The sequence below is a fragment of the Pantherophis guttatus genome, chromosome 3 (genome assembly GCF_059756535.1).
Source record: "Pantherophis guttatus breed Tessera chromosome 3, ASM5975653v1, whole genome shotgun sequence".
Lineage (NCBI taxonomy): Eukaryota > Metazoa > Chordata > Lepidosauria > Squamata > Colubridae > Pantherophis > Pantherophis guttatus.
Genome location: NC_142065.1, coordinates 28,698,449 through 28,706,217, shown reverse-complemented (window position 1 = coordinate 28,706,217; position 7,769 = coordinate 28,698,449). Strand labels below are relative to the sequence as shown.

Genomic DNA, 7,769 nt, shown 5'->3' with positions numbered 1-7,769 from the left:
CAATTTAAACCCTGAATTGTGTGACCATCTGAAGTGGTATAGATAGAGAAAGGCAGAGCCAGACAGACAAAATACTAGGTAGCTTTTAAAAAGTAAATGGATGGTTAGATGGATGCTTAATGCATTTAGAACTCTTTTACATTGAGACATACATTTATATGTATGTTTGCATACCTTTCCAGTTCAAGCAGTGGGTATATACTCTCTTTGTTAAAACAATCTGAGCCATGGATTTGCTTTGGAAAGTGAAGAGGCCACCTGATTCACTTCAACAAAGTGATTTGACGGTCCTTGAATAATTTTAGAACTGTGTTGAGGAGAATATAGACAATGACAGTTTGAATGAGCAATTCTGACAGGCATTTCTGCTACCTGCCACAGCTGTCCAGCCTACATAACCTTTGGCCAACCATCACAGAACTCATGAAATAAGGTTCTTTTCTCTTTCTCCTAGAACACGGGTTTCAAACCCGCGCTGTCACGTTGCTGTCATGTGATGTATCACAGAGTTTTTCCCCTTTGTGGAGCTGGGATGGGTGTGGCCTATGCATGATGCATCCGGCCTGCAGGCCGCCAGTTTGACACTCCTGTCCTAGAACATGTGCCTGCAGAAGAGGAAACTCTGTTGCAAACCAAAGAGATTCAACATTGGTGCTATTAGAACGAAAGGGCTCACATTTGCTTCACAAATCAGCTTCAAAGAGGTATTATATTCTCTGTATATTCTCAAATTGTATTGTAATTTGCAATTATAAACTTTACTGAATTTGCAAATCATTTAAACATGTTTGTGTTTGGTGGCAGGTTCTGTAAGTACTACAACTGATTTTTTTAAAAAAGGAAGGAGGAGCACAAAAAAATTATAATCTCATCTGCATTATCCCTATAAATTGCTGCACATTATCTTAGTTACATAAAAGCAATAAAAACAGCAGAAAATGATATGTTGTCCAAATTCTGAAAATATTTAAAGATCACTTAAACATAAAAATTAATTGCCCATGCCAACAAAAGTATGCTCCCAGGCTTGGTGAATCTCCAATACTTGGAAATTTCAAAATGCGGGGACATTTTTTAGAAAATTAACACTAACTGAGACAACTGTGTAGTGTTATTTCTGGTGTCACAGAACTCACGTTAAAGAAATTAGTAGAGAATATGAAGAATCATTCTTGAATCCGTAGAATCTCAAAAAGGAAAAAAAAGAGAAAAAAATAACATATATAGATAATAGCAAGCTAGAAAGCATTAACAGAAAGGAAGAAAAATGATTTCATGTGAATTGTTGCAAGCATTTGCCCATTTCAAGCCTTAAGCAAATTTAAGTGCATTTGCCTAATGCAAACCTTACTTTTGAGAACTTTCTGATTTAGATTGGCTAAATAAGATCTTTGTAGAATGATTTGCAGGTTTGACTATTAGTGATAAGGTCACAACAAAACTGAACAGAACAAACATCAGAATAGAACAAAGATTACATCAGTGAGAAACAAATTATTTATAAAGCTATATTCTATGAAGGAAAAAATTACTTGTTTATGAAATAAATTTGTATAGTCATCCATCTCATAAAAAGCGACTCTGGGCAGCGTACAGCAATCAAAATACTCATAAAAAGTCTAAATTGTAAGAAAAAATATCAGAATGTGTGTATAGGAAATAATGTATTCAAAAATGCACAAAAAAAAATCTGAGAGTTCCTTTGGATAAATTCCAAAATAATATCAGGAATAGTGCTAAACAAACATATGGCTGGAAAACAAGAAACTCAAGAAAACTGAAAGACTTGCCCATCTCTAAATTACTAATTTAAAATCAACAATAATTTGTTTAAATGTAAACAAATATAAGACCACATATCAAAGTGTAGGGAGGAGAAGGTTCAGAGTTCTTAAGTGAACTCTGTTTGATTCCTATGATACTTTCATCTTATAAAAGATCAGATATAAGATTTCTTGTATTAATCAGAGAGAACCTCATCCTTTTTGCAACTGGTAGCAGAATTACCTACTAAGCAGCAAAAGGCTGAGATAATTACATTACTAACAATTTGCAGGAATCATTTTCAAGGTAAGTACTGTGGATTTGAACCAATCATTCTTGGGATGTAAGTCAATATTTCTCATCTTTAATATCCAAACTGGAACATGGAAATAATGAAGGTTATGGTTTTTACCCTGTGTATTACTAAAATAATGAATAATGTATTCATTATTTATAAATAATGAACAATCATAGTAAAATGAATACTTTACCTGTGCTTTGAAGTAGAGATGAGTAATCTGAGGTCCTTCTTATGGAACTTTTTGACCATCAGTGCTGAGAACTAAAGGTAGAGATCCTGCCAACTCAAGGTGGAAAAGAAATGAATGCAGTATAAACCCTACTATAGGGATATTATGGTTAAAGAATAAGACTCTCCCCCCCCATTAAACAAATATAAATTTGTGTTGTAGACCTATTTATTATCCCTTAGTTTTAGAAAAAATATTAACTTGGCCTTAAAATAACAATTACAATTCTACTTATGACTCCATGTAATTATCCTTCACTGAATTAACAATTTTCCATATTTCCCATTGCTAAAAAAATGCTACTTCCAAAACATTCATACCAATAGATAACCCTTTCCAGAACTTCTATATTGCTATTTTAAAAGAGGATGTGAGAGAATTATATCTGATGCTCTACAATGGCTGCACTTTTAGTATGTTTGGGTAAGGGACAGTGGTGGGTTGCCCCTGGTTTGGACCGGTTCACAAGAACCGGTAGTAAAACCGGCGGGTGGCTCCGCTCACCACCCCGGATGTCATCATAGGTGATCTGCTTAACGCATGCGCGAGCAAAGCAAGTGCGCATGCACGATCCCGTTGTGAACCAGTTGTAAAGGTAAGTAGAACCCACCCCTGGTAAGGGACCAACATCCCTCCCTAACATGCAAAAAGGATTTCCAATGAGCTGGAAACTCTCTTCAATCACAGAGTTCTATGTACATTCATTAACGTGTGCAGAGTACTTCTTTTCACATGTAGAAGAAGGGAGTAGTGATGGTACACATTATTCAAAGGTGTGCCAGTGGCAAAGAACACTTTGTCCCTGTCAGTTTGGAAAGTTCATGTTCTTTTTTCTTGAGCGGGTTGCTATGGATTGCACTGATAATTTAGTAGTATAGATACAGGCATGATACATTGCTAAACAGTTGGAATTTGACCAGTTAAAACAATGGACATTTGCCAGCAACATCAGAGAGAACAGGGCTAAGCACATATCCTTGGAAATATTCACAAATCTTAGGCAAGATGGGCCATTGCATCCTGTATAGCTATATAGAAATACTTTAAGGGGGTTACCTCATTCATTTCAGTGGGTGGCCTTGAGGAAGTGGATTATTTAAGCAAGTCAGTTAAAACTTCCTCCTAGTTTAATTCCAGAGCTGTTCTTTGAAATTGGGGCAGTAAATCATTGAAAACAATGATATCTGAAGGGTTCTTTTTTAAAAAAATTCTAGATGACTGTTCATGTATTTAGAATAAAATGGGCAAGATACTATTTTATGGAAAGAACACAAAGTATTTTATAAAACAAGTAACCAGTAAAGTCTCATAAGGGTACATTTGTGCATAATTCATTTGTATTTTCATTTCTGATGGGAATAGAAAAGATGTTTTCATCCTGTCCCTAGATTGTAATCCAATTAGCAGATCACTTTTTCATGGGAAGTTGTTTCATACAGAGACTGCTGCAATCCAAAAGGTCCTCTTTTCTGTTTGTGCCAAACAATTATCAATAAGAAATGACACAACCAGGGTACCTTGGAAGAAGATAAGTAAAGTGGCTGAGCCAACCTAAATAGTAAAGGTTCCCCTCGCACATATGTGCTAGTCGTTCCCGACTCTAGGGGGCGGTGCTCATTTCCATTTCAAAGCCAAAGAGCCAGCACTGTCCAAAGATGTCTCCGTGGTCATGTGGCCAGCATGACTAAATGCCAAAGGCACATGGAATGCTATTACCTTCCCACCAAAGGTGGTCCCTATTTTTCTACTTGCATTTTTTACGTGCTTTCGAACTGCTAGGTTGGCAGAAGCTGGGACAAAGTAACGGGAGCTCACCCCGTTACACAGCACTAGGGATTCGAACCGCTGAACTGCCAATCTTTTGATTGACAAGCTCAGCGTCTTAGCCACTGAACCACTGCATCTAAATAGGAGAAGTTATTTTTTCAGAAATCCCTGTAGTAAGGTTCATAATTTATGATCCTCAAAATGGCAGCTCTCAGGTTATAATGCACAACTGAGACTGAAAAATAAGGAAAAATAAATAATCTGTGATTATTATTGAATAATCTAATTATGGAATGGACAGAAATTAGGAAAAATGTTTGCAATAAACCCTTAATTTTATCAGGTATAAATTAATCCAGAGTAGAATGAGATGTTTTTCGATTTTGGCTAAAATAAAATTTATGGGTAACCTTGGAAATATTTCATGAAAATGTATAATCTTTTTAAGAATAGGCAAAATTTCACACTTGCTGCTTGTAGTGACTTCAAAAGGAACATTTTTTAAACCTGATGGAGCTTCCACAGCTGAAAATGACAGATCTTCTGCCTGGGGAGTTGGTCTCAATCTGTTTTGAACAGAATATGCTTCCCTAAAGGAGCAGTTTAGGGATGCTACTCTGAGATTCAGATTTAGTACTAAATTTCCAGACTGTGGGATTGGAATGTGCTCCATTACTCAAGGCTGATCAGCTGTAAATGTTTTTAAACAGAGGCCAGGTTATACATCATGCTAAGCCATAGTTTGTGAATTACACTTTGTTGAATTGGCCACAATTGGCTGAAATCATACAGTTCATTGTACTAAGCCAAACTAATCAAACCACATTGTGGTTTACCAAGATGTATGAAATTTGGACAGTCTGAACTTGATGGCCTTTGGATCAGCTTAAGATAATATACTCTCTGTGAGACTGTTTAGAAATTTTAATTGATTGCAAATATATTCACTGTGTTGCTACTTAGAACAAAGTTTTATCAGTACAGAAAATCTTTATTAGTACTCAAACAACTGCAGTTTTCCTTTTGTGCACATCTACATATATTTTAAAGTACTGAGTGATGAAACTCACGAGCAGTATTTTCAGCAATTGAGATTGGACTCTACACTAACTGCTCTGAAATATTCTCCCCTTTCTGACTTAACAAGCTGGATCTTGTTAAGAAGATCCTGAAGGACCCGATTTTCAGTTCCTGGCTTCTTCGCAAAATTACTCATAATGCTTTAACAGCTTGGCATAATCCAGTGCATTATGGGAAATTTAAATGGCATACAGTTCCCTAGTGCTGTTATTTGGTAACAGTTAATTTAACACTATGTAGGATGTGACAACAAGCAAAACAGGAGAAATATCAAAGTGTAGCCGCTGTTGTTTTTCCAAGTTGAAGTTTTCTTTAACTTTCAAATGCAGTCTTTTAATATTTATAAAAATGGTATGCTCATTTTTTGGTGTTTTTTCTAATATGCGTTTGGAAACTATTTTCTTCTTGCACACTCATTTTTACAGGTTATTTCTGTTAATATCATGCACACATTTCTTTAACATAAGACATTTGCTGCTCCAAAATTCAGATTTGAGGAATTAAATGCCCCTTGGTTTATATGTGCAAATTGGCTATTTGCTAATTTGCATTAAAAAGTTGATTTATCCTTACTTTAGTCTTTAAATGGGATGTCATCAGTTTACAGATAGTAATACTAATACACATATTAATAAAGAATGCCACATTATCTTAAACACAAACATTAAAACTGATGGCTATAGCTCTCAAACCATATGAGGCAATATTGTGCAGTCATTATAGTGGAACCATATTTCACTATAGATTCAGATTCAGGTAAAAACCCCTAAGTTCAATCAACTTCACAGGATTTATATTGTCAGAAAAAAATGAAAATAAACATTCTTGTCATCTAAGGATGACATCTTGAGGAAAGGCAGGATATACATATATTAAATGAGCTGAGCAAATTTTTTCATTTCTCAAATCTACCGTGGTGGCACAATGGTTAGAATGCAGTATTGCAGGCTAACACACTGCTCATTGCCATGAGTTCAATTCTGATTGGCTCAAGGTTGACTGATCCTTACATCATTCTGAGGTTGGTAAAATAGGGACCTAAATTATTGAGGGCAATGCTGACTCTGTAAACTGCTTAGAGAGGACTGTAAAGCATTATGAAGTGATCCCAAAGGTGCTTTTTCAAGAAACAACTGGACTTTCTGTTTTTTCTTTGAAGACATTTTGCTTCTCATCCAAGAAGCTTCTTCAGCTCTGACTGGATGGTGGGGAATGGTAGGATCCTTGATTCCCTTGATTCCTTCCATCCCTCACCATCCAGTTAGAGCTGAAGAAGCTTCTTGGATGAGAAGCAAAACATTTTCAAAGAAAAACTAGAAAGTTCAGTTGCCTCTTGAAAAAGCACCTTTGGCACAACCCTGACCTGGATGACTGAGAATCTCCATAGACACTATGAAGGGGTATATAAAGCTAAGTGCTATTGCTACTTATTCAACATATGGGTTAGGCATATAGCATGCAGCATGCCACTGGCAATATTGCTCCAACTTTTACTATAGTGTTTGTTCCCTTTATCCTAATTGACTTTTTACCATTTTCCAGCATGGACTGCTTATTGTGACTTCCCTCAGAATATCTCCTGTATATTAGTTGTGCATATCCCAAGAATCTGTGGTGCCTAATAAGAAAGATGTCTCATTCACATGGGCCTTTAAACCCTTCTAAACTGAGCCCATTATGTGCTGTGGCTTATCCATTTGCTTCTCTTACATGAAAATTTCTGCTGACCAAGTCAAAGTAGATCATCTGCAGGAGGTTCAGTCATCTTGACTAATGTGAGGAAAAAAGAGACAGAGAAGGCAGCTACGGTTTGCTATTTCTTACTTATTTATGCTTTTCTGACCTATTTCCCCTTTTAGTGGTAAGATGTTTGATACCCCATTTCCAAGTACCTTCCTCCAAGACAATCCGTTGTTGAATAGATGTATCCAGCCTGGAAGGGGATACTGCCATTCTTCCTGAATTACTGCAATATATTGGCACAAACATGGTAGAAACCTCACCTTTGCCCAAAGGTGTAACACCCATATTGACAAGACCCGGCTGATGTGTTTTGCTCGCTGTACTTGCAGTTGGCTAAGACTCTGGTTTATGAGCTGCATGAAGCTTGAAGAAAAGGGTGTGTCCTGCCCAGGAAATTCAGATGGCTTTTCAGTCTTTTAGTTTGGATGGCAGCTGTCTAATTTATTCTCTCCTCAAAGAGATTTTGAATAGTAAATCAAAAGCCGAAAGACTGACATCCCTGTACAAATCAAGTGGAAGAAAATTGCTGGGTGGCGAGAGAGAAAGATTGTAGGGCAAAAATGCATGGTTCTCTTTTAATTTCTGTTTAGATGTGCTGACCTGCCTTCTCCTAGATGCTTTAAAAAAAAAGGACGCAACATGTTCTAAATATAGAATTTGTAATAAAGCAGAATAATATTAAAGTAAGAAGTTGCATTCAAACTCCTGAGAAACGGTGGAAGGCAACTTGATTTATACAAAGAGTGAGTGGGGAAATGAGAGTTTTGATTAAGGGTTATGGAAAAATGCAGGCACTATGAATCTCACAAAAACAGAATAGAGGAAAGAGGGAAGATTCAATGCAGCTCTAAAACAGAGGTCACCGTTTTAGGAAAAGCAACCCAT

General features: G+C 36.5%; 1 long non-coding RNA gene across 1 annotated transcript; it reads right to left on the bottom strand.

Moving 5' to 3' along the window:
• Positions 1-948: 948 nt before the first annotated feature.
• On the bottom strand, positions 949-6,913 carry LOC148114531 (uncharacterized). Its single transcript, XR_015732852.1, has 3 exons — positions 6,852-6,913; positions 2,256-2,348; positions 949-1,187 (listed from the first exon to the last, which is right to left on the bottom strand). It is a non-coding gene; the product is annotated as an uncharacterized LOC148114531 (long non-coding RNA).
• Between the last annotated feature and the right edge of the window lie 856 nt (positions 6,914-7,769).